The sequence below is a fragment of the Mauremys reevesii genome, linkage group 12, assembly GCF_016161935.1.
Source record: "Mauremys reevesii isolate NIE-2019 linkage group 12, ASM1616193v1, whole genome shotgun sequence".
Classification (NCBI taxonomy): Eukaryota; Metazoa; Chordata; order Testudines; family Geoemydidae; genus Mauremys; species Mauremys reevesii.
Genome location: NC_052634.1, coordinates 46,260,962 through 46,287,860, shown reverse-complemented (window position 1 = coordinate 46,287,860; position 26,899 = coordinate 46,260,962). Strand labels below are relative to the sequence as shown.

The following is a 26,899-nucleotide window of genomic DNA, read 5'->3' as shown; positions in this document are numbered from 1 at the left end:
AAGGTTAGAAGAGAACACCGGGGTTTGAACCAAGGACTACTTCATTAGCAGTTAAGCACTCTACCACTGAGCTATACCCCCATGACAACATGAGTATGGAATTGTGATTTCCAGGACTTTGAAGGACAGACCCTGCTTCATCGAGCTCCTTTGCCATTCCCAGACCACAGGTGGTTTTAAAAATGGGGTTTGATTAAACTTCTTAAATGTGGTAAACACCACAGCTTGCACACCCACCGATATAGCTTCTCCCACTGACATAGCTGCCACCTCTTGGGAAGTGAATTAACTACACCCACAGGAAAACTCTCTCCCCTCAGCATAGAGCAGTGGTTCTCAAACTGTGAGTCAGGACCCCAAAGTGGGCCATAACCCTGTTTAATGGGGTTGCCAGGGCTGGCATTAGACTTGTTGGGGCCTGGGGCTGAAGTCAAAAGTCTGAGCCCCACCACCCAGGGCTGAATCCCTCAAGCTCTGGTTTTGCCCTCCCCTAACTGGGGCAGGGCTCAGGCTTTGTCTCCCCTGCCTCTGCTCAGTGTGGAGGGGCTTGGTCCCTCTTTCCAGGGCCACGTAGTAAGGTTTTTTTTGGCAGAAGGGGGTTACAGTAAAAGGAAGTTTGAGAAACCCTGGCATAGAGCCTCTGAATATGTCTAGACTTGGCTCCCAGTGGCACTGTGGATGATCAGACACTGAAAGTACAGCCATGGAGACACCACACGCCAGCCTTGTCTAGCAGGCAAGAATCAAACTGCTACAGAAAGATACCTGTTGTTTTTTAACCCATCTCCCTAAGCCCTCAGCCACCACCACTTAACAAAGAAGCTTTTCTACACTCTGGTTCTGTTCTCACTGAAGGGTCATTTCCAATTGTTTGCTCAGACCAGCATTAGGGGAAATGGGGCCCTGGGCAAAGCTTGTACTTTGGCACTTCCCCATTGCCCCTGGATGACCCCCACTCCCCCTTTACCGCTAGCCCCTGCACTCCCAACCCTTGCACCTCCTTCACCCCTAACTCCTGCCCCCTCCTGTGCCCCCTTTGCCCTTAACTCCCTGTGCCACCAGCCATTGCCCCTCTCCTGCAGCCCCTTCACATGGCTCCAGTGCTGGGGGCACCGCACTTGTTCTCCCTTTCCCTGGGCTTTGGCATCACTAGCCCCTGCTTAGCGAGTAGGGGTCAGTGGTTCCCAAAATGTGGGGCATGACTCCTAGGGGGACACAGAGGAACATTCATGGGGGCACCTCAGGGCCTGAGCCAGCCCCCATGGAGGGAGCAGCACTCAGCCCCACTCTGCCCCAGCTCTTCCCCAACCCCACCCTCAGCCTGGGGCTCTGGCTCCCAGCTCGGCCTCGACCCCCTTACCCCTGTCTGCACCCCTCTCCCCAGCAAGCAACAGCCCCACTCCCAGCCCCGGTTCTTGACTGCGGCTTCCGAGGGGCCACAGCCATGGCTAAGAGGGCACAGTGTGAAATGTTTGGGGACCACTGGTTTAGGGTGACGTTCTCAATCACTTCTACAAAGTCCAATAAAAGCTATTCCTCACCCACCCAACCATCAGGATGGACTAGGTATGTTCTGCTGCAGGAAGGATAATAACATTTCATTCCATTCAATCCTAAAGTGATTTGTAGCCCGCCACCAGCCAAAACTGGCCATTTTGGGAAAGTGGCCCCATCACGCTGCATAGCTAGGCAGAGTAGGTGTGTCTGTGCAAACACGATCTGTTGCTGAAGTCTTTCCCCCAGCTCCTCACTAGATGTGAGGGGGGAGCTCATTCAGCCCCTGCTTCCGCTTAGTATTTCAAAACTCCTTATTGTCCCTATGTCTGCTGGCCTTAGATTTCTCCTCCTGTCTCTTCATTGATAGCTGAGATGAGGTGGCCGAGTGGTTAAGGTGATGGACTGCTAATCCATTGTGCTTCGCACGCATGGGTTTGAATCCCATTCTCATCGGATGCATTTAGTCTTCATGCCTCTTCTATAGACAACCATCTCCCCTTTTGGTACAATGACAGATCAAACAATGTTGCTTCTTGCAAACAAAAACCTTCTCAGAAACTCAGAACTCTCTTGCTTTAAATAAAATGTCTAAATCCCAGATTTCTTAAAAAAAAAAAATCTCTAGTGCTGTATTTCTTAGTTTTTATCTCAAAAGGGAACATCCTCATCATCTCCCCCAAACACCCTGGGACCTGCCCAAATTATTAAAATACCCTCAACCCAAGCAAGGCCAGAGCAGTGACCCAGAGCTAGTGTCTAGGCCAAGCTGTTCTGAAGGAGGCAACTCCAACATTTTCTCCCTGCTTCCTTTGGCAAGGTCTGACTGAGAAAACAAAATTCCCCAAACTGAAATACCAGTACTAGTCTGTATGGGGACTTCGGTTTGAAAGTATTATTGTTATTATTCTCTTCTGATTTCTGAATCAGTTCAGTTCAGTCTTTGTCCTCCAGGTGTGTTTCCAGCTGCTGAGTTGTGGGGGAGAGAGGCCAAGTCATGATGTCTCTTCCCCTCTTTCATAGCTTCTTCCAACTTGCTAGGAAGCTCCTTTGTTACCATGTGAGTCAAGCACTGTCCATTGTCTCTGTGCTATCTCGGAGAAGCCTGCATTGTACACGGTTCCTGGGATAGTCCTTGGGAGTGTGGATCCCTTCAGTGGGCCAGCAGCGAGTCTGACTCCTCCACTGTCGCACCTGAAAGGCTGGTGGGGGGCATTTCCCAACCTCATAACATATCTCAGTAATGCACACAGAGCAAAACTTCATAACTTCCCAACCAATGTGAGCACACACAATCCAACACGATATTAATGTTCAACAGATCAAGACTTTTGAAATGATACCTCACCAGGCAGACTTTGTACAAACCATGGCATCATTATATGAGAGTGGTGAATATGGGGCTTCCAGGGTGCTGCTTTGAGCACAGCCTGCTACACCTGGGCTTACATTGCAGTGGAGACGTACCCTTAGAGTCCATCTCTCCTGGGATAAAGATGGCAGCAGGGCTGGCCTGGGTCATCTGACTTGGGCTCCTGGAGCTAAAGCTGAAGGGCTAAAAACTGTGGTGCAGATATTTGTGTTCACACTGAAGCCTGGGTTCAGAAACCCTCCCCCCTCATGGGGCCTCAGAGGTTGGGCTCAAGCCCATATGTCTGCACTGTAATTTTATAGAGGTTGGGAGGGAGTTTAGCAAGTGGAAATGGTAAAACTGCATTGAGGGGAGTGGACCACTGACCTGTCAGCTCTTAACACCCAAACTTTCAGTAACTCTATTATCAGTGCCTGCGAGTGTAATTTAAACCGTAGGTCCATCTAGCTCTGAATCTTGTCTTCTGACAGTAGCCAATACCAGGTGCCCCAAAAGCCACTCTATAAGGCACCACTGGGAGTTGAACCCAGAATCTCCTGTTTACAGGGCAGGGGCTTTAACCAGCTAAACCATGGTACCTGCTGTTACTTAAAGCAGCATGTTTGCCCACACCTGACTCTCTGCCAATCCCCACTGGGCCCTGACAAGCTTTGCTCGTGTTTGGATTCTGTAAAGCAGAGGAGCAGGTGACGTTTTGCTCCCAAGGTGTGTGTGCGATTCTTTGGACAGGTCTACACAACAAAATTAGGTTGGTGTAATTACATTTCTTAGGCTGGCAATGCAGTTCTATCAACCTAATCCCAATGTAGATAGCACCTCAGCTGTCAGAAATTTCTGGAGCTATGAAAGGGGAGGGGCCCATGGCTCTGTAGCAGGACTGCAGGGCAGGTGAGTTCATGGCAGGCATGGTGGGATACTGGTGGAGGCCAGTTATGGTGATATAATGAACAGCAGCATTTAAATTGACAATTTGTCACTTTAAGTTTGCTGCACAAAGGTCTAAGCCTCTCGTCTAGGTGGTTTTATTTTGTCACCAAAACAGAGCAGTTTTGTCGCCAGACGTGGCATTGCAGTGTGTGCACCAGCCAAAAGCTGCTGACCGAGGGAGCGTTGTGTGTTTTTCACACACCTGAGCAATATAATGATGCTGAAATAACTTTGTAGTGCAGACCTGGCCAAAGATTCACACACACACACACACACACACACACACACACACACACACACACACACACACACACACACACACACACACACACACACACACACACACACACACACACACACACACACACAGAGCTTGCAAGGAAAACCTCACCTGCTCCTCTGCTTTGCAGAATCCAAACACAAGCAAAGCTTGTCAGGCCCCAGTGGGGATGGCAGGGAGTCAGGTGTGGGCAGAGACTGTGTTTTAGCCACAGGCAGGCACCATGGCTTAGCTGGCTAAAGCACCTGCCTTGTAAACAGGAGATCCTGGGTTCAACTCCCAGTGCTGCCTTGTTGAGTACCTCTTAGAGCACCTGGTATTGGCTCCTGTCAGAGGACAAAAGGCAGAGCTAGGTAGACCTGTGGTCTAGCCCAGTGTGGCTTTTCTTAGGGTTTAAATAACACTCACAGGCACTGATAATAGAGTTACTGAAAGTTTGGGAGTTAAGAGCTGATAGGTCAGTGTTCCAAGCCCATCACAGATGACCCCCTCCCTCTGGGACAGGGGCAGGTCTGGGCTCTCACACTAAATGCTCATTGTGGCTGCCAGAATCTGTGGGCAGCTCATTCAGTTTGCACCGAGGGTTGAGTCCTGCTTTGTGCACCGTGTGTGAGAATGAAAATCCTAAACTGCCCTTTGAAATAACAAAAGCAGCAGGACGTGTTATTGTCCCTGCCCCAAAGCAGACAGACCAATGGAGAAATGCCGTTGAGTCCAGGGTAATACTCCCCTGCCATTTTACCTTGTTTGCTTGCTAAACTCCCTCCCAACCTTGAGGGCTCCCAGAGCCCGATATTGAGCTTGAGCCGAGATGTCTACGGTGCAAATTTACCACCCGATGGCCCTAGCCTGGGAGCCTGCACTGGCACGGGACAGCCGTGGGTGTTTCATTGCAGTGTGGACATAGCCTAGCATTATGTCTACACTGCCATTAACACACCCAAGTCACTATTCTCAAACCCTACTTTAGTTGATTCAGGGTTGTGGGGCTGGTGCTGCAGGGTTATAAAATTACAGTGTAGACACTTGGGCTTGAGACCAACCTCTGAGACCCCCACGAGGGGTGAGGGGCTCCGAGCCTGGGCTCCAGTCTGAGCCCCAGGAGCCCAAATCAGATCATCCAGGCCAGCCGGGCCACAGGGATTTTGTCACAGTATAGATGCCCTCTCAGGATATGTCTACACTGCAATGTAAGCCCAGGGTTAGCAGAAGTCATGTCAGCAGCCCCAACACATAAACCTAAACCACGAGGGAAAGACCCAACCCCCAAATAAGCTGGGCAGTGTCCTTCTCCCTACGGTTCATAAGTCCGGCAACCAAAAGGCCTTTAACATGAGCCATCCCCTCTCTGCACCCCACTCACAGCTGTTGTCCTTAGTCAGTGCAAGCCCAGAGGTGCCTCTGTAGAGTTCACCTGCCAGCCTGGGTGGAAAAGGGGGAAATAAAAAGGCACCATACTCACTATGCTGTTTAGGGACTCACTCATCTCTCCACAGCCACCCTGTCCTAACATTGGTCTAACACCTACATTTTAGTATTGACAGCCAGACCCTGGCACACTTGGCTTTGGAACCGGTGTCCCCTGCCTAGCAAGTGCTATTGAATTGAGGGTGAGTCCTTCAATCGGGGGCTGCCAAGCACAGTTGTGCTGCCCTCGATTCACACAACAAGGATAACAACCCTTTGTTTCTCCTGCCCCAATAACAAGGAGACTGGGAATCCAACACCAGCCACAAGTGATCATTTCGGCAAGCAACCCAACCTATTTCCAACATACTGTAAAATCCACATGCAGACTCATACACAAAACCTTGCAAGAAAATCTTCCTGAGGGGGTTTGAAGCACCTGCTGCTGGAGGGATTGAGGGAGCCGTGGGTTGGGATTGAGAAGCAGTGTGAGGAGGAGGGGCCTGTGGGTTGGGATTGAGGGGCACTGGGAATAGGAGGGGCCTGTGGGTTGGGATTGAGGGGCACTGGGAATAGGAGGGGGCTGTGGGTTGGGACAGAGGAGAAGGGTGAAGAGGAGCAGGCTCTGGTTGGGAGTGAGGAGCAGTGAGCATAGGAGGGACAGAGGGTTGGGATTTAGGGGCACTGGGAAAAGAGGGGACATGGGTTTAGGCTGAAGAGCATCTTCATTTGGGGATCCAGCAGGACAGGGGAAGGCAGCAGGTGATTCTAATTCCTTAGGGATATTGTGTGTGTGTGTGTGTGTGTGTGTGTGTGTGTGTGTGTGTGTGTGTGTGTGTGTGTGTGTGTGTGTGTGTGTGTGCGCGTGCAGGGGAGGAACATGCTCTATGCCCAGAGGCCTTTATTCCTCCAGGCTGCAAGGACAGAGGGGCTGTCAGGAAGTTGCCCCTTCAAACCCACACAGAAAAAGGCCCTTCTGAGGAAAGGGAAAATCCTGCAGAGAAAAAGTAACATCAAAGAGGACATGAGAAAGACAGTTTAAGATCTTCATGAGTAGTTTATCACCTGACCATGGATTTGAACTGTGGATCCTCAAATTAAAAGTCTGATGCTTTACCAACTAAGCTAGTCAGGCTCATGAAGCACAGGAGCAAGTTGGTGCAGAGGAGAAACTAGTCAAGAAAACAAGAGCAAGAAACAATATGGGAAACCTGCTGCTCTCTCTGGCCCAGTCAACACTACGAGTTTATATCAAAACGTCTGTTAGTCTATAAGGTGCCACAAGACTCTTTGCTGCTTCTACCAACTGAGCTAGCCAGGCTCACATAGGAAAAGTGCAAGTTGGTGCAGAGGTGAAGCTAGTCAAGAAAATACTTGGGTGAGTTCCCAAAGCCTGAAGGGTCAAAAATATTGTCACGGGTGGTTCAGGGTATATGTTCACCCCCAAAAAAGCAAACGGAAAAAAATCGTTTCTCGCCTTTCTTCAATGTCACCATATGTCTACTGGATGCTGCTGGCAGACGCGGTGCAGCAGCGCTACACAGCAGCATCCCCTTTCTTTCCCTTCCTGAGGGCAGATGCTATGGGAGGACTGATATCTGTCATCGTCGTCCCGTGAGTGCTCCTGGTTGGCCTTAGTGAGGTCGGCCAGGGGTGCTTGGGCAAAAATGGGAATGACTCCCAGGTCATTCTCTTCTTTAAGCTTTGTCTAATGGAGATTCAGTCCTGCCTGGAATATCATAGCAGCTGGAGGCTGCCCTCCCCTTCCCGCCTTTGAATTCTACTTGCAGAGGCAATAAAGTCAGTGTTGTTTCAAATTCATGTACTCTTTATTACTTCATCTCACAAATGGGGGGATAACTGCCACAGTAGCCCAGGAGAGATGGGGGAGGAGGGAAGCAATGGGTGGGGTTGCTGCAGGGGCACCCCCTAGAATGACATGCAGCTCATCGTTTCTGCCAGATGTCTGGGGCTCAGACCTGGAGCAGCCATTTGCTTCTCTCGTTCTTTAGTAGGCTTGCCTGATAGTTTAGCCAGGACTGCCTCTCCATTAGACAAAACTTAAAGAAGAGAATGATCTAGGAAGGCATTCCTATTTTTGTCCATATGCCCCCAGTCAACCTCACTGAAGCTAGCCGAGAGCACGCATGACAGCAGCAAACGGTACAGTATAACTTGCAACTATCATTGTCAATTAGCAAAGCAGCAGACAGTACAGTATAGCTAATAACCATCTTTGCTAACTTGCAAAAGGCAAGAGGATGCTGCTGTGTAATGCTGCAGTACCGCGTCTGTCAGCACCATCCAGTAGGCATACAGTGACGGTGAAAAAAAGGCTGAACGGGCTCCATGGTTGCCATGCTATGGCGTCTGCCCAGGCAATCCAGGGAAAAGGGCGCGAAATGATTATCTGCCGTTGATTTCATGGAGGGAGGATTGACTGACGACATTTACTCAGAATCACCCACGACACTGTTTTTGCCCCATCATGCACTGGTATCTCAACCCAGAATTCCAATGGGTGGGGGAGACTGCAGGAACTATGGGATAGCTATGGGATAGCTACCCACAGTGCAACACTCTGGAAATTGATACTAGCCTCAGTACATGGGCGCACACCGCCAAATTAATGTGCTTAGTGTGGCGCTCACTTGACTGTTTCCAAAACCGGTTTCTGTAAAATCGAATAATCCCATCGTGTAGACATACCCTGAGACAGCTTTAGAACCTCTACCCACTATACGGCCAAGAGACAGCTACTCTCAGATCCTGTGTGGATTGTCTGATGGGCTTGGGGCCAAGAGCAAACTGCGTACCCCCTGCCAGAGCAGAAGAAGTAAAAATAGGGGCTTCCCAAAAAAAGGGAAGGGAAGAAGAGAGAAGCAAGTGCAAAAGGAAGAGAACATGCAGACACAAAACCCTACCTAAATTCTGAAATAGATTACAAGAAAAAAAGAGAGAGAGAGCAGCATAAAAAAAATTAAAAAACTTTCAGTAAGAACTGAATTAGAAACCTTTAAAACACCAGTTTTCACACTACCTTTACTTTTCTTCCAAATTCTACTAAAAGAAATTAAGACTTGCCACTAAACAACAGCTTTAAACAAGCTCAGATAACAGAAAAGAAAACCAAAACATTTATTTTTAAATTTGTTTTATAAGGACTAACCACTCAGTCTGTGTTCTTTTCTTCTCAACTTCCTAAAAGGAAAGCAAGAACAGTCATCAATAGCAGACAGCAGGTGCATTAAAGCAACACTGTCCACTCACTTCATGCTCAGAAAAGAACACTTTAACTCCTCATCGTGGTTAGCAAGGTCAGACACTTTCAGCCACAATTCTCTAGTTACAACCTATAGAAATGATCCCTGAAAGTATAGTCTTAATAAAGCTGTGCTCAGTTACACACCCAGGCTAATGTGCGCAAGCTTTATTCCCATGGTGAATGTTTTCATACAAGGGGTTTCACCCCCAGCGAATTAAAGAACAAAAATCTAAAACCAGGGTTCCCATTTCATTAAAGCACAATTGAGACAGCTTTAGAAGACTGTCCATTAGAAGATGTTTATGTCGCTATTTACAGACACACACACCTCCTGATTAGCATGTGGAGCTCCTAGCAACTAATCAAACCCTCTTGCTTTGCCCTACCTCTCACAGGCTCCTCTGTGCCACATGACAGCCAGTCAGGCACAGACAATGCGGACAGGTCAACCCTTTCTAGCATGCTCCGCAGCTGTTTCTCTCCGGCTTGCTCTCAAATTCATCTGCACTAGAAGTTTTTGCAGGGTTCTATGTTACTGGTGGTACCTGCACTAAATCAGTGGGTCTTAACCTTTAGAGACACCTGTACCCCTTTCAGGAGTCTGATTTCTCTTGCATACCCCCAAGTTTTACCTCACTTAAAAACTACTTGCTTACAAAATCAGATGCAATATTTATAAAAATAAATCCCTTGAATATAAGTATTGTACTTACATTTCAGTGTATAGTATAGAGAACAGTATAAACAAATCAATGTATGAATTTTAATTTGTTACAAATTTGCTAGTGCTTTCTATGTAGCCTGTTGTAAAACTAGGCAAATATCTAGATGAGTTGATGTACCCAAGGGAATTCGATTTGATACCCCTGTTTGAGAACCACAGCACTAAATCACCCTTACTTTTAGAACTGGTGCCACTTGAACCAAGGCATTCGGAACCATTTCAGGGCTAGCAGACAGTAGCAACACAGCTGCACTAGGTCTGTTGTTCCTCCCTACACAATTCCCACTTGGAAAGAAGATATCTTCTGATCTGACCCTATTTACTATTGTGAGCTGCACAGGCAACTTTCTCTGTGTTATGTGAGCAGAATCCACACACTATATACTACCTGTATGGCCCTGAGGGTGCCACATCGGCCGCAGCTGCTGATTGGGTCACAGGTTGAGAATCACTAGTCTATAATTTTGCAAAGTCCATTGCCACAGGCTTTCCCCCCATGTCTGCTGTGAGACAAGAGCACATGAAATTCATAGCAATATAAATATGAGTGAAACCACCCAAATATATTTACATAAAAACTAGACAGTCTCATTTTAAAACAAAGAAAAATACAGGCCACACAGGGAGTGGGGCAAGAGTCTCCAATGATTTATACCCGCTCCTACCCGCCATTCAGCATAAGAATTAACCTAAATGGATCATGACTATTTACATAGAGCATCTTTCTCCTACAAAGCAGAATAAGACAAAAGGTTGAGGCTGTTCCCTTCACATTTGAGGGGAGAGGGAGGAGTAGAAGGATTTAGAGGCTCAATCCACTTCAGATTATGAAAGAAACCAAGCAGACTAATGATTTACTCAAAACCCACCCCAGCAAAAAGAAAACCAGACTATCTGCACCTAAGCGTTAGACAAGTTTCTAAATAAAGCTATTAGATCTAACCTTCCTCATAACTAGATTTCTGGTACACTAAAAAAACTCCTTCTTTTATTCAGTATACAAAGCCTAACCACTCAGTCTGTGCTCTCCCCTCTCGCTTTTCCAACTAGCAGTCTATACAGTAACTCCTTGCTTAACGTTGTAGTTATGTTCCTGAAAAATGCGACTTTAAGCAAACGATGTTAAGCAAATCCAATTTCCCCATAAAAATTAATGTAAATGAGGGGGTTAGGTTCCAGGGAAATTTTTTTCACCAGACAAAAGACTGTGTGTGTGTATATATATATACACACAGTATAAGTTTTAAACAAACAATTTAATACTGATACACAGTGATGATGATTGTGATTGGTTGAGGTAGAGGAGTCAGAGGGTGGGATATTTCCCTTGCTGCTAAATGATGAACTAGCAATTGGCTGAGCCCTCAAGGGTTAACTCTCTCACTCTGCAAGGCAGCGGGAATGGAGGGAGATATGCACATTTCCCTTAAGTACACTGCCTTGTTAATTAGATCAGCTTGCTGAGACCCCAGCTGCTGCAAGCTCTCTCCCTCCTGAGCCCTGCTCTATGGAAGATAGGGTAAGTGGGGTGCAGGAGCAGGGGGTAGGGGACACCTGACATTAGCCCCTGTCTTCCTTCCTCCCCAGCACAGCAAGCAGGAGTCTCGGGGAGCAGCTCCAAGGCAGAGGGCAGGAGCAGCACATGGCAGTGGGGGGAGGGACACAGCTGAACTGTAGGCAGCTGCTGCACAGGGACTGTAGGGGAGTGGGGAGCTGATAGGGGGCTGCCGGTCCATCCTGGGTCCAAGCCCCCACCCAGGGGCAGCAGGTTATATGGGCTCGAGGAGCTCGAGCACCAGGAATATTCAAGACAGGGGGCTGTGCTCCACCAATATTTGGAGCTGGGTTTCTCCCCTGGCCCTGCCTGGAGCGTCCCCTGCCCCCCCACCTTGGAGCTTCTCTGCCTGAAAAAAAAACAACAGCCAGTGCCTCTCTCCCTTGCTTGTGCTGCAGGCTGCCTGCAGCTGCTTCTGCCTAAGGCAGGGGTCGGCAACCGGTGGCTCGCGGCTCGCCAGGGTAAGCACCCTGGCAGGCCGGCCCGGTTTGTTTATCTGCCGCATCGGCAAGTTCGGACGATCGCGGCTCCCACTGGCTACGGTTCGCGGTCTCAGGCCAATGCGGGAGGCAGGAAGCCGTGGCCAGAACATCCCTCGGCTCGCGCTGCTTCCTGCCTCCTGCATTGGCCTGGGACCGCGAACCGCGGCCAGTGGGAGCCGCGATCGGCCGAACTTGCTGACGCGGCAGATAAACAAACCGGGCTGGCCTGCCAGGGTGCTTACCCTGGCGAGCCGCGAGCCACCGGTTGCCGACCCCTGGCCTAAGGCTATAGAGATCAGCGGCCGGCAGCCTGTTGGAGCACCAAGGGAGGGAGGAGGAGAGAGGAGTGGGAAGTGGCATGCAAATGCTTGGGAGCCTGCTCTCCCGCCCCCCCCCCCCCCAGCACCCACCTGGAAGAGACGCCAAGGGGGACTCTGGCCAGGAGATGGACATCTGGAGTGGACCTCACTCACCTGAGCAGCTGCTGGGGCTTCTGTGAGGTTTGACCCTGTGATCCGCCCCCTCCCCCCACAGCCCCACTCCTGCCCAGTGCTGGGCAAGGGGCAGCCCCATTCCCAGTGAGACAAGAGTGAGGGGCAGCAGGCTGCAGCAGGGGAGGAAGGAAGCCGCATGTGCTGGCAGTTCCCCCCCCTCCAGCACCCACCCACCCACCACAGGGGAGATATTGGAGGGGGGCTCCCTAGACTTTAGCAGCTGGGGCTTGGGTGCATTTTGGGACACCCGGGTCCCCCCCCCCCCCCGCCACCACCCTGCAGTCCCCACTCCTGCCCCACGCTGGGCAAGGGGCAGCCCCATCCCCCATCCCCAGTGAGGCTATGGTGAGGGTCAGCAACAGGGGAGGCCACACTTGATGGCAACCCCCTGCCCGGTACCCACCACAGGGGAGGCGAGTGGGCTTTCTGGACCTGAGAGAGGCCCTAGGAGCATGTGCAGTGACCATGGTGCAGAGTGAGTGTGCTGCCTGGGCGGGGGTCCTCTCTGGCCCTAGCCCTGGGGTAGCCTGTCTGCACCCCAAGTTCCTTATCTCCAGCCCTGCCCCACCCCAGAGCCTGCACCCCCAGCACCCCAACCCTGAGCACCCTCCTGCACTGTCAACCCCTCAGTTTAAACAGAGCTTGTTGGTACAGAAAACAGAACCCCTCTGTCAGGTCCATCTTGGGGGGTGGGGAGCCCAGACCCAAGTTCTGGGTCTCTCTCCATTTCCCCAGCCAGCTCCAAACTGACACTCCCTCCTCTGGCCTCTGTGTCTCTTCCAGACAGGGAGGCCACCTGATCTCTTTGTCCCCAACACCTTCAGTTGGCATCTTGCAGGGGAAACTGAGGCACCCACACAGTATTCAGAGAAAATATTAAGAACATTCCCACTTCATCACAACAGGTGCAACAAAATATAATACTGTATATTGAAGTAGGCAAGTGCTGCTTCTGACTTTCCACTTTTAATTGACCCTTGTAATCTTGTGGCACTGACGCGTTGTAGCTTCATTTTATATCAGCTTACAGGGCGGGAGCAGGGGGGCACCACCATTTTGGGCCCCACCAAAAATTATACAAACCTGCCGCCTATGCTTCGAGTTACCTAGTTATCAAAGTGTCGGGAATGGTGTTTGGTGCGTGTCTGGGAGCTCCTCGTGCTGAAGTAGAAAGCAGTGGGGGAAGAGCGGCTGCCTAGCATCCGAAACTCTCAGCATCGCTTCTCCGCTCCTTGGAGCTAAGATCAAGCGTAGTGTCAGTTCTTATCAGTTTAATATCTGATCGGTCCTTTATTTGAGGACTGTATATTAAATTGATTTTTGAAACAAGGGGATGGAATAGGAGCTTGCTTGCTCTGTCCACTCTGTCCACTGGTATTGCAGTGTCTCCAGGACCAGTGCCTATCCTTTTGGGGAAAACTGTCTGGTTAGAAAAGCAGAAAAAGTTTCACTCTAAAGATGCTGATTTGAGAAGATTTTTTTAAAATAGTTAAAAATATCAGGCCTCTTTAGCACTTTGGTTTCTTCATGACAACATATTGTTAAAATATCTTGGGAGTGCTTTCTGAGTCTACAGATGTAAGTTTCTTTGTCTTGCTAGAGGATTGTTTTAAAAGCTGAGATTCTTCAGTTTGCTTTGAGTCTTTTCAACAACATGAGAGACAAATGCTTTCCAGACTGAGGGTCTGTTTGGGAGATGGTTGGTTGGGGGGTTTTGTGGGGGGGGGAACACAGATTGGTAATATTCGAGGTCACATGTATATCAATAACTGAATGAGTTACACAGACTTCTCCCCACCCAGCCTACGTTCCATGTATCTTGACTGAGCCTGCCGCCCACCATCCCAGAGCAGAAGCCTGAAGCCTGAGCCCCACTGCACTCCCTCAATTACAGCCCAGGAGGCTGTGGCCACAATAAAAGCCCCTGGTGGCCACATTTGAGAAATGCTGGAGCCTCACAGTAAACAAATCCCAGCAGGTTTGTCACACCCTGTCCCCCACTCTGGGGATTTCCTGCCCTCTCCCACCCAGACCAACCTTCCTGCAAGTTCCCACCCGCTGTGTATTTACTGCCCTTTCTCCCCGCCAAGGGAACCCGCCAGCAACTCCCTGATCATCCCTCCCTCAACTGGCTCCACTGCAGCCATTTCCCTTCCCCGGCCCCTGGGAGGACGGAATGAGCTGGAGCAAAACATGGATGTTGCGCTGCAGCCTGTTAGGGCAAAAAGGGCAACTGGGGACATGTCAGAACAGGAAATAATTTCACAGCACAATTCCCCCCAGGCTCTTTCCCTGCACACAGATATTCCAGCTTGTCCTGCATGGGACAGAAACATTCAAATCTAGGGCTGTCAATTAATCGCAGTTAACTTACACAATTAACTTTAAAAATATCATGATTAATCTGTTTTAATCACACCATTAAAAATAGAATACTAATTTAAAATTATGGGATTATATTTTGTTTTTCTACATTTTCAATATATTGATTTCAATTACAACACAGAATCCGAAGTGTACAGTGCTCACTATATATAGTTTTATTACAAATATTTACACTGTGAAATATAAAGTGCTGCAGTGCAATCTCTGTATCATTAAAGTGCAACTCGCATATGTAGCTACTGCTCCCCCCAATGTTGGGCTGTGCCCCCCTAGGGGGCTGTGAGGGGGGAGCAAGGAGCGACATCAGGGCTCCCTGCATCCCGGTCACCTTCCCCACCTGGGCGGCATAAGGAGAGGACAGAGCGCAGCAGCCCAGCCCCCTCCCCCGCTCCGGGACCGCCCCTGGCCGCGAGCGGGATTCGAATCCCAACGGCCGCAGCGCGCGCGACGGGGGGGGGCAGCGAAGCCTCGGGGCGAGGGAACCGGGGCCTCCCCCCACGCGCCGAGTCTCTGTCCCGCGCTCTCTCCGCCAATCAGGGAGCGGGGAGGGGCGCGGCGAAGTGACGAGTAACGGCCCCTCCTCCAATAGAAGGTCGCGTGTAAGAGAGGGAGAGAGAGAGAAAACTACGCTTCCCAGAGTGCACCGGGAGGGGGCGCGTTGTCTGAGCAAACTGTGCGTCATTTCCGCTCTGAGACGAGCCAGGAACTACAACTCCCAGCCTGCCCCGGGGCGCCTCCGTCCTCTCCAGCCCAGGTGAGGGCGGGTCCCTGGGTCAACCTGACACCTCCCCCCCAACTCCTCATCCCCACCCCCCCCCAGAGAGCCCCGGCCCCGCCCCGGTGCAGGGTATGAAGCTGCCCAGCGTAGGCACGTGCTGCCGCTTGCCCCCCTCTCCCGGCTGGTCGGGCGGGCCGGGTCCAGCTCTGCCCGGGGGCTGGATCCCGTGTCCGCCCAGCGGGATGTTCCCAGCGCCCCTTGTAACCCCGGCTGGGTGTGAGCGGGTCTGGGTGGGTCCGACGGGCCCAGGCACCGGCCGCGTGTCACCCACCGACTCCACTGCCCCGGCCCCGCCTCCCGGGGAGCCCGGCTCCAAACACCGCTGCAGGGACAGCGACACCCCGGACAGACCCGCCCCGGCCGGAATGAGTCCTTCCCCCAGCCCCCAGCCCCGCCCTTCCCCAGTCCCAAAGCCCCGCCCCTGCCCTGCCCCTGCCCCGCCCCTTCCCCAAACCCCTGCCCCCTCGTTGTGCCCTTCCCCACGTCCCGCCCCCAAAGCCCCCGCCCTGCCCCCTCACTCTGCCCCTAACCCCGAGGTCCCCCTCACATCGCCTGTTCCCCTAATCCCGCCCCTTTCTCCAAGACACCACCCTCGCATTGCCCCTTTCCCCAGCACCCCACCTCACTCTGCCCCTTCCCTGACTCCCCACTCCCACACTGCCCCCATACACCCCTCCCTGCACCCCTTTCCCCAAGGACCCACCCCACATGGCCCCTTCCCCGAGTTCACACCCTTGAGCTTGTCACCCCGCGACTCCCCAGCCTCCTCCTGGCCTGAATGAGCCCTGCTCCTTCCCCAGCCCCTGCCCCCTGCTGTGCCCGCCCCCGCCCCTTCCCCCAAAGCCCTGCCCCTGCCCCCGCTGTGCCCGCCCCAAAGCCCGCCCCGCCCCTTCCCCAAAGCCCTGCCTCCGCCCCATACCCCTAAAGCCCTGCTCCGCCCCTTCCCCAAAGCCTTACCCCGCCCCCATACACCCAAAGCCCTGCCCCCGCCCCCGCCCAGTCACTGCCCACCCCGTGTGGGGGCACCAGCACTGTGCCAGGTCTTGATGGGAAATTGTCCAAGCTGGCCCAGGAGAGACGTGTGTGTCCCTGCTGCCCCCTGCTGGTGGGGCTGAGCCCTACTCTCTGTGTGTGTGTGTCTGTGACACTGTTTGTGTCAGTGTGTTGCTGGACTAACCAGTAGGAAATGGCTTTGCAGGACTTTGTATCCTGCAGCAAGTCTCTCTCTCTCACACACACACACACACATTGATGCACAAAGGGACTCACACAATCCCAAGAACACTCACACACAACACACCCAGAGGGACATGCTAGCCCAACCCCCAAAGAGAGAAACAATCACACCCCCAGCCGCACTCACAATCACCCCCCACACACCATAATATTCACAATCGTGCTCAGAGACACAAATGCACACAGTTCACTCCCACTGCTCCCAACACAAGGACCTCCTGCCCCACACAGCATGTGCCAAGGCCTGTGGAACTCACTGCCACTGGACAGCTACCAATGAGAATTATCCCATCGTGCTGGATCATCTGCTTGGCCCCCTCTCGGGGCGCGCTGTGCGGCGTGGGTGGGGATTGTGCAATGGCCCAGCACCAGGCTACGCAGAACAGACACCACAGGCCCTGCCCAGCCTCACCTGAGCTGCTCTCCAGGTGCATTGAAGCCCAGTGCCCTGCACCTTGGCCCTACTGCCCCACAGGGGGTGAGCTGCAGCCCCCGCCACACTCTGCAGAGGGGAGACAGGTCAGGCCAGCCAGCCCTTGTAAGATGGGGAAATCACCATCAGGGTCGACGGTATGGGGGCTGTGACATATGGAGAAATGGTTCTCGCGCCGGCAGAAGGCAGCAGAGCATGCACACACACACAATTGCAAACATACACGAACACATGCATGAATCCAGCCACACACACACACAAACACCCGCACAAATCCAGCCAACACCAACACAAGCCTGGGAGCCAGGGGAGCAGAGCAGGCTGGGGCTGGGTCACTCCACTTCCCCCAGGAAGTAGCCAGCCCCCCACACCCCACGGAGGGCTGGGACCAGCCCACCTCTGCTTCCCCCCATGGAGGCCTGGGGCCCCAGCCTGCTCTGCTCCCCTGACTCCCAAGCTTGGGGGAGGGGGGGAACCGCCCCACAGCACTCGCCGGCGGCTTGGCTGGGAGCCAGGGGAGTGGACCAGGCTGGGGCTGGGTCACTCCACTTACCATGCAGGGAGTGCAGGGGCGGGGGCCATGGGGAAGAGCCGGGCAGCCCCCCCTGCAGCAGCTCCCCACCCCAGCTCACCTCCGCTCCGCCTTCTCCCCTGAGCACGCCGGCGCCGCTCCACTTCTCCTGCCTCCCAGGCTTGTGGTGCCAATCAGCTGTTTAGTGCAGCAAGCCTGGGAGGGGAGGAGAATCAGAGCGGGGGCGGCGTGCTCAGGGGAGAAGACGGAGCAGAGGTGAGCTGGGACAGGGAGCGGTGCCCCTGCACACCCCCACCCCTGTTACTTGCTGTGGGCAGCCCCCCACCTCCCAGCCCCCTGCCCCAGCTCACCTCCACTCCCCCGCCTCCCCTGAGTGCGCTTTTTGGTGCCCCCAACCACTTGGCACCCTGGGCGGCCGACTAGTTTGCCTAGTGGTTGCACCGGCCCTGGCCACTGCCTGTCAGCAGGATTCCCCCTCCTCCTCCTCAGGGAGACTAAATCTCCGCACCTAGACAGCTGGTCCGTCCACTGCACCCCAGTCCCCCATGCCTGAGCCTCCCTGCCAAAGCCCTGCACCTGGCTCCAGAGAATTAAGTCTCACGTCTCACTGGGAACTCGACTTCTTGTGCGCAGAGAGTCTTGGCCCCCCTCAGTAGCTGACCTGAGAAACACAGTGTCTGCAAAAGCAGCAAAGAGTCGTGTGGCACCTTATAGACTAACAGACATATTGGAGCATGAGCTTTCGTGGGTGAATCCCCCCTTCGTCGGATGCGTCAGTGTCGGCCTTTTCCATAGAAGTGCCTGGAGGGCTTTTTTTCTGTGTGACCACGTGGCCTAATGGATAAAGTGTCTGACTTCGGATCAGGCGATTGAGGGTTCAAGTCCCTTCGTGGTTGTGCTTGTGCGGTTTTACCGTTGTGCTGAACGTCCTGCTCCCTTCAGGGCTGGAACCTCTTCTTAGCTGCTCAGGCCAATGCTCTGGCTTCAGCTAGAGCCCCGGGAAGGAGTTGGGGGTTGGGCGTCACAAAGGCTGGGGCATGAGCCCCAGGTGCTTCCAGTCTCGCCTTTGCCCTTCCTGACTTGCCAAAGAAAATGGGCAGCTGCCCGGGCTAGAGTGTGGAGCAGTTTCCCTCTTCCAAGTGTGCTCCTGTCCCTGTGTCTGAGGGGGGTTGTTACATAGCACCTTGGGAGCCTGGGTGTTTCTCTGCTTCTCGCCAGCTGGGGAAAAGCCTCTTGGGGTAAAATCTCCTGCCCCACTGCCAAAGTGAGCACCTGGAGTGGGAATGGTAAGAGGCGCCACCAAGGGGGCTGGCCCTGCTTTCCTACCGTCTTCGATAATGGCCACAGAGCATCAGCAGCCGCCCTGCATGCTGGTCTGTGGGTGGCCTTCAGTGGGGGTTTGGCAGGGCCGGCTCCAGACCCCAGCACGCCAAGCACGTGCTTGGGGCGGCATGCCGCGGGGGGCACTCTGCCTGTCGCTGGGAGGGTGGCAGGTGGCACCGGTGGACCTCCCACAGGCGTCCCTGCGGATGCTCCTCCGGAGGCATGGGACCAACGGAATCTCCGCAGGCACGTCTGCAGGAGGGCCACCGGAGCCGCGGGACCGGCGACCACCAGAGCGCACCCCGCGGCGTGCTGCCGTGCTTGGGGCGGCGAAATTGCTAGAGCCGCCCCTGGTATTTGGCACGGCAGGGAGCAGGCTGGCCGGGTGTCTTTGTGGCTGTCTGCTGGCCACGCATAGGCATGGTTCTCCCCTCCTCTAGCCCTGCCCTCAGTTGCTCTGTGGCTTTTAAGCCTTCCCTTGGAGCTGTCAGCACCAGCCGCCTCTGCTCTAGGTGCCCAGAGGAGGAGAGGTGCTGGGCTCTGTGACGAAGTGGGGGATTTTCTTGGGGTTTTCTGTGTTTTCCAGTGGGTTGCATGCACAGGGAGTGGGACTCAGTGTCCCCGGGTGTTACTGGTTTAACGAGGGGAGGGGAGAGGGAGTTTGTTGTTACAGAGGACCAGAGAGGGACTTGGGACCCCGGCTGATGGCCTGGAGGATGGAGACCCCAGCGACTGGTGACCTGGTGACCCGGAGACCCAGCTCAGGAGTCACAGCCGGTTCTGGCCAGTGGGAATAAAATGGGCTGCAGAGAGAGGACCCCGGAGAGGAGAGGAGGCCCAGGCAACCCTGTTTACCTGGAGAAAAGACAATGCACATAGGTGGAGCTTGGGGCCGGGCAGGGGCTGCTCTACCTATTTGGCCACCCCAAGCAGTCATGTGCAGAGCAAAGGCGGCCCGGGGCACTGTGTCAGGCTCTGGCACCGCTTGAGACAATGGACCATCTTCAGCCACCAGCTGACCCAGGATCTAAGGCAGGAATGGGGTGAGGAAGCAAGTCAAGCTGAGCAAGGCAGGCAAAAATTCATCTCGCCTTCGTGGGCGCTCGGAATGATGCCCTTTTTGTGTGCCAGGGCTGACAAAAACCTCCCAGACAGAGAAGCAGCAGGCCCAAAAGCCCTCTACACCAACATTCCACACAAAGATGGATTACAAGCCGTCAGGAACAGTATCCCCGATAATGTCACGGCAAACCTGGTGGCTGAACTTTGTGACTTTGTCCTCATTCATAAAGATTTGGGGACAATGTATACCTTCAAGTCAGTGGCACTGCTATGGGTACCCGCATGGCCCCACAGTATGCCAACATTTTTATGGCTGACTTAGAACAACACTTCCTCAGCTCTCATCCCCTAATGCCCCTACTCTACTTGCCCTACACTGATGACATCTTCATCATCTGGACCCATGGAAAAGAAGCCCTTGAGGAATTCCACCATGATTTCAACAATTTCCATCCCACCATCAACCTCAGCCTGGACCAGTCCACACAAGAAATCCACTTCCTGGACACTACAGTGCTAATAAGCGATGGTCACATAAACACCACCGTATACCGTAAACCTACTGACCATTATATTTACCTACATGCCTCCAGCTTTCACCAGAGCACACCACACAATCCATTGTCTACAGCCAAGCTCTAAGATACAACTGCATTTGCTCCAACCCCTCAGACAGAGACAAACACCTACAAGATCTCTAATAAGTGTTCTTACAAGTACACTACCCACCTGCTGAAGTGAGGAAACAGATTGACAGAACCAGAAGAGTACCCAGAAGTCACCTATTACAGGACAGGCCCAACAAAGAAAGGAACAGAACCCCACTAGCCGTCACCTTCAGCCCCCAACTAAAACCTCTCCATTGCATCATCAAGGATCTACTACCTATCCCTCACTCTCACAGATCTTGGGAGACAGGCCAGTCCTGGCTTACAGACAGGCCACAAACTGAAGCAAATACTTACCAGCAACCACACAACAAAAACACTAACCCAGGAACCTTTCCTTGCAACAGAGCCCATTGCCAACTCTGTCCACATATCTATTCAGGGGACACCATCATAGGACCTAATCACATCAGCCACACTATCAGAGGCTCATTCACCTGCACATCTACCAATGTGATATATGCTATTATGTGCCAGCAATGCCCCTCTGCCATGTACATTGGCCAAACCAGACAGTCTCTACGTAAAAGAATAAATGGACATAAATCACATGTCAAGAATTATAACATTCAAAAACCAGTTGGAGAACACTTCAGTTTCTCTGGTCACTCATTTACAGACCTAAAAGTCGCAATATTACAACAACTAACCTTCAAAAACAGACTCCCACGAGAGATGCTGAATTGGAATTAATTTGCAAACTGGACACCATTAAATTAGGCTTGAATAAAGACTGGGAGTGGATGGGTCATTACACAAAGTCAAACTATTTCCCCATGTTTATTTGTCCCCCTGCTGTTACTCACACCTTCCTGTCAACTGTTGGAAATGGGCCGTCCCAATTATCACTACAAAAGGTTTTTTTCTCCTGCTGATAATAGCTGACCTTAACTGCCCACTCTCATTATAGTGTGTATTTCCACCCCCCATTTTTCATGTTCTCTGTGTATCTATAGATATATATATATATATATATATATATATATATATATATATATATATATTCCTGCTGCATTTTCCACTGCATGCATCTGATGAAGTGGGTTTTAGCCCACAAAAGCTTTTGCTCAAATAAATTTGTAAGTCCCTAAAGTGCCACAAGTACTCCTCGTTCTTTTTGCAGATAAATGAATGGAGGTTAAGTCCATGAATGGCTATTAGCCAGGCTGGGTAAGGAATGGTGTCCCTAGCCTGTGTTTGTCAGAGGGTGGAGATGGATGGCAGGAGAGAGATCATTTGGTCATTACCTGTTAGGTTCAGTCCCTCTGGGGCACCTGGCATTGGCCACTGTTGGCAGATAGGATGCGGGGTTGGATGGACCTTTGGTCTGACCCAGTATAGCCATTCTTATGGTCTTATGAAGGGAGGAGCAAAGCTTTGCAAGAGAGTTTCTGTAGTGGTTATCACGTTTGCCTAACACACAAAAGTTCCCTGGTTCAAAACCAGGCAGAAACATGCTGGCTTAATTTTCCCAGCTCCTGCTGTTGTAGGAACAGCAGTGATTTCTATGCTCAAAAGGTCTGTTATACTTCCCCCGCTCCCACTTTTGTCTCCTCTCCCTCTCTGAATGCTTGTGAAGTGCCTTTTCCCCCTCCTGCAATGCTCCTGGGATGAATGGGCTGGTTGAAGAGCAGAAGAGCTCCCAGGTAGACAAGGTGTCTGGGACTCTAATTAGGCAGCGATCACACACCCAGAGCATGGACACTGCCCAAGGTGGGGTGTGACCAACCAGATGCAGCCAAGTCATCTCCAGTCGCAGGCCATGAGGTGCAGGCCCTTAAAAGGGGAAGGGGCCATGTGCTCAGGAGAGCACTCACAAGCTTGTACCTCCAGTGAATGCCCTTTGCCCAGACCACCTGGCCAGTGGTTCTCTGCGTTGTATTTCATTGTGCCTCAGGAAGACTTACCTTCATCGCACCATCCATAGCTGTGCTGTGGGACACTTACCTTGCAGAATCCTGACATCTCCAGTGCTGTGCATGTCCTGGGAGCGTAAGTGTGAGTGTGACACCCCCCCACTTCTTCTTTTGAGCTTAGCTGTCAGTATAATAACTGTGCTGCTTTCTGCCAAACTCTGGTGGGTCATTAGTCCTCCCTACGCTTACTAGCTGGCCCAATTTTGGGTAACACCTGTGATAAACTCAACCCCTGCATGGCAGAGGGTGGTGAAATGAGGTGAGAAAAAGCCTTGGCATCAGCAGGGGAAAGCTAGAGGATCTTGGCCAGTCACCTTTTGAAGCCTTGTGGCTTGGTCTCCTCTGCCCTTGGAGATTGGCCTATGGCGGCCGGCTCTTCCTGCTGGCCTCCTTTGTGTGACTTGCCAAAGGAGGGAGTGAGGTGGGAATGGGGCAAAAGAGGAAAGTCGAGCTGAGGAAGGCAGGGCAGAAGCTAAGCGCCTCAGTGTGACTAAGTGGGGTTAGTAGAGAACCACCAGTCGTTCTGCAAAGCCTGGGGAGGTGCGGTTGGCTGCTGGGAGGCAGAATCTTGTGCCTGCCTCTTGGCTTCCCAGGGATGGCTACTTGCATCCCAGGAGAAGAAAGACGGTTCTGGGTGAAAGGAAGACAAGCAAAGCTCTGGGAGGAAATTTGGGTGCGGGCTCTGCGCTGGGGGAGGGGGTTGGGGTGCAGAAGGGGTGGCGCTTACCCCGGGCACTGCAGCCCCAAAGTGACCGGTACACACAATCCTGCGTCAGCAGCTCCTAGGTGGGCGGGGCCAGGGAGTCTCCGTGCGCCGCTGCCTGCAGGCGCTGCCCCCAGAGCTCCCATTGGCTGCAGTTCCTGGCCAATGGGAGCTGCGGAGTTGGTACTCAGGGCAGGGGCAGTGAATGGAGACACTCCACCCACCCCAGGGGATGCTGGGACATGCCGGCCATTTCTGAGAGTGGCACGGAGGGACGGAGGCAGAGTGGGCAGGGAGCCATCTCAGTGCTGCTGGCACATTTCTGCACACCCATGGGGGGAGGGGAGCAGAGGGCCTCCATGTGCTGCCTGGGGGAGGGGCAGAGCACAGAGCTGCCTCCCCTCCCGGGTCTATTACAGGAGTGGGTGGGTGGGGTCTTTGGGCCTGCAAGGTGCAGCAGGTCGGACTAGATGATCACATTGGTTCCTTCTGACCTTAAAGCCTCTGAGTCTAAAAGGGAGATGGAAGTAAAGGAAGTTTTTTTAAAAATAAACCAAACATTGTAATACCAGGATAACTCCAACAGCTCATTGTATAGTCCTGCCCCTTTCTTCCTCCACTGGGTGTTGAATGACCTGCAGCACATGGATTCTCTCATTCCATTGATAAACTGATACTATGTGACTGAAATTAAATCACTTCCCAGCAGAGAAAACATCACATCAGCTAGGAATTGAGCCCAGATCAACTAGCTTGGAAGGTAGCTATGCTCACCACTATACCACCAATGCATCTGGCAAAAGTGTCACTTATGCTTGCCTAATGAGGTTAGACCAGCATTGAAGAGATTTTTCTGCCTGTTAAAATGTACTGGATTCTCATCACTAAAAAAAACCCTCATGACTAAAAAAAACCACCTCCATCTTCACTTGGGTTTCAACCATCAGCCTTTCAATTAGCCACCAATGTTGTTAATCACAGGGTATGTCTACACTACGGGATTATTCCGATTTTACAGTGCATCCGAGTTCAGATTGCTGTCCAGAGCAGTCACAATGGTGCACTGTGGGATGGCGCCTGGAGGCCAATACCATCGAATTGTGGCCACACTAACCCTAATCCGACATGGCAATACCGATTTCAGCGCTACTCCCCTCGTCGGTATTAAGAGCCCTTTATATCGATATAAAGGGCTTCATTGTGTGGACGGGTGCAGGGTTAATGCCCTTTAACACTGCTAAATTTGATATAAACTCACAGTGTTGACCAGGCCAGAGAGAGCAGCAGGTTTCCCCTATTGTTTCCTGCTCTTGTTTTCTTGACTAGTTTCTCCTCTGCACCAACTTGCTCTTTTGCTTTGTGAGTCTGGCTAGCTCAGTTGGCAGAGCATCAGACCTTTAATCTGAAGGTTCAGGGTTCAAGCCCCTGGTCAGGTGATAAACTACTCCCCAAGATCTTCAACTGTCTTGCTAGAGTCCTCTTTGATGTTACTTTTTCTCTGTAGGATTTTCCCTTTCCTCAGAAGGGCCTTTTTGTGTTGGGTTTGAAGGGGCAACTTCCTGACAGCCCCTCTGTCCTTGCAGCCTGGAGGAATAAAAGCCTCTGGGCATAGAGCATGTTCCTTCCCTGCGCGCACGCACGCACGCACGCACACACACACACACACACACACACACACACACACACACACACACACAAATATCCCTAAGGAATTAGAATCACCTGCTGCCTTCCCCTGTCCTGCTGGATCCCCAAATGAAGATGCTCTTCAGCCTAAACCCATGTCCCCTCTTTTCCCAGTGCCCCTCAGTCCCAACCCTCAGTCCCTCCTATGCTCACTGCTCCTCATTCCCAACGAGAGCCTGCTCCTCTTCACCCTTCTCCTCTGTCCCAACCCACAGCCCCCTCCTATTCCCAGTGCCCCTCAATCCCAATCCACAGGCCCCCCCTCCTCACGCTGCTCCTCAATCCCAACCCACAGCTCCCTCCTTCCCTCCAGCAGCAGGTGCTTCAGACCCCCTCAGGAAGATTTTCTTGGAAGGTTTCGTGTATGAGTCTGCATGTGGATTTTACAGTATGTTGGAAATAGGTTGGGTTGCTTGCCGAAATGATCACTTGTGGCTGGTGTTGGATTCCCAGTCTCCATGTTACAGGGGCAGGAGAAATAAAGGGTTGTTATCCTTGTTGTGTGAACCAAGGGCAGTACAACTGTGCTTGGCAGACCCTGATTGAGGGACTCATCCTCAGTTCAATAGCACTTGCTAGGCAGGGGACATGGGTTCCAAAGCTGAGTGGGTTGGGGCTATGTCCATACTGCAATGAAACACTCATGGCTTTCCTGTGCCAGTGCAGGCTCCCAGGCTAGGGCCATGGGGTGGTAAATTTGCACTGTAGACATCTCAGCTCAAGCTCAATATTGGGCTCTGGGAGCCCTCAAGGTTGGAAGGGAGTTTAGCAAGCAAAAAAGATAAACTGGCAGTGGAGTATTACCCTGGACTTGACAGCATTTCTCCATTGGTCTGTGTGCTTTGGGGCAGGGACAATAACACGTCCTGCTGCATCTGTTATTTCAAAGGGCGGTTTAGGATTTTCATTCTCACACACGGTGCACAAAGCAGGACTCAACCCTCAGTGCAAACTAAATGAGCTGCCCACAGGTTCTGGCAGCCACAATGAGCCATTTGGTGTGAGAGCCCAGACCTGCCCCTGTCCCAGAGGGAGGGGGGTCATCTGTGACAGGCTGGACCACTGACCTATCAGCTCTTAACTCTCAGTAATTCTGTTATCAGTGCCTGTGAGTGTAATTGAAACAACCATATTGGGCTGGACCAAAAGCCCATTTAGTTCTCTGACAGCTGCCAATACCAGGTGCTCCAAGAGGTTCTCAACAAGGCACCACTGGGAGTTGAACCCAGGATCTCCTGTTTACAAAACAGGTGCTTTAGCCAGCTAAGCCATGGTGCCTACTTGTGGCTCAGGGACACTCTCTGCCCACACCTGACTCCCTGCCATCCCCACTGGGGCCTGAAAAGCTTTGCTTGTGTTGGATTCTGCAAAGCAGAGGAGCAGGTGAGGTTTTCCTTGCAAGCTCTCTGTGTGTGTGTGTGTGTGTGTGTGTGTGTGTGTGTGTGTGTGTGTGTGTGTGTGTGTGTGTGTGTGTGTGTGTGAGAGAGAGAGAGAGAGAGAGAGAGAGAGAGAGAATCTTTGGCCAGGTCTGCACTACAAAGTTATTTCAGCATCATTATATTGCTCAGGTGTGTGAAAAACACACAACGTTCCCTCGGTCAGCAGCTTTTGGCTGGTGCACACACTGCAATGCCACGTCTGGCAACAAAATAAAACCACCTCGACAAGAGGCCTAGAGCTTTGTGCCAAATTGTCAGTGTAAATGCTGCTGGTCATTATATCACCATAACTGGTCTCCACCAGTATCCCACCATGAACTCGCCTGCCCTGCATTCCTGCTACAGAGGCCGGACCTCTCTCCTTTCATAGCTCCAGAAAGTTCTGACAGCTGAGCTGCTATCTACACCGGGATTAGGTTGATAGAACTGCATTGCCAGCCTAAGTAATGTAATTACACCAACCTAATTTCCTAGTGTAGACCTGTCCAATGAATCGCACACACACCTTGGGAGCAAAACTTCACCTGCTCCTCTGCTTTACAGAAGCCAAACACGAGCAACACTTGTAAGGGCCCAGTGGGGATTGGCAGAGAGTCAGGTGTGAGCAAACACGCTGCTTTAAGCAACAGTAGTTACCATGGCTTGGCTGGTTAAAGCACCTGTTTTGTAAACAAGAGATCCTGGGTTCAACTCCCGGTGGTACCTTAAAGACTGGCTTTTGGAGCACCTGGTATTGGC

General features: G+C 52.2%; 4 non-coding genes across 4 annotated transcripts; 2 read left to right on the top strand and 2 right to left on the bottom strand.

Moving 5' to 3' along the window:
* The first annotated feature begins 1,868 nt into the window (after positions 1–1,868).
* TRNAS-GCU lies at positions 1,869–1,950 on the top strand. Its single transcript has one exon. It is a non-coding gene; the product is annotated as a tRNA-Ser (tRNA).
* A 6,697-nt stretch (positions 1,951–8,647) lies between these two features.
* Positions 8,648–8,864, bottom strand: LOC120376551. Its single transcript, XR_005587409.1, has one exon. It is a non-coding gene; the product is annotated as a small nucleolar RNA U3 (small nucleolar RNA).
* A 4,352-nt stretch (positions 8,865–13,216) lies between these two features.
* LOC120376434 lies at positions 13,217–13,410 on the top strand. Its single transcript, XR_005587313.1, has one exon. It is a non-coding gene; the product is annotated as a U2 spliceosomal RNA (small nuclear RNA).
* A 12,516-nt stretch (positions 13,411–25,926) lies between these two features.
* On the bottom strand, positions 25,927–26,000 carry TRNAT-UGU. Its single transcript has one exon. It is a non-coding gene; the product is annotated as a tRNA-Thr (tRNA).
* Positions 26,001–26,899: the final 899 nt, after the last annotated feature.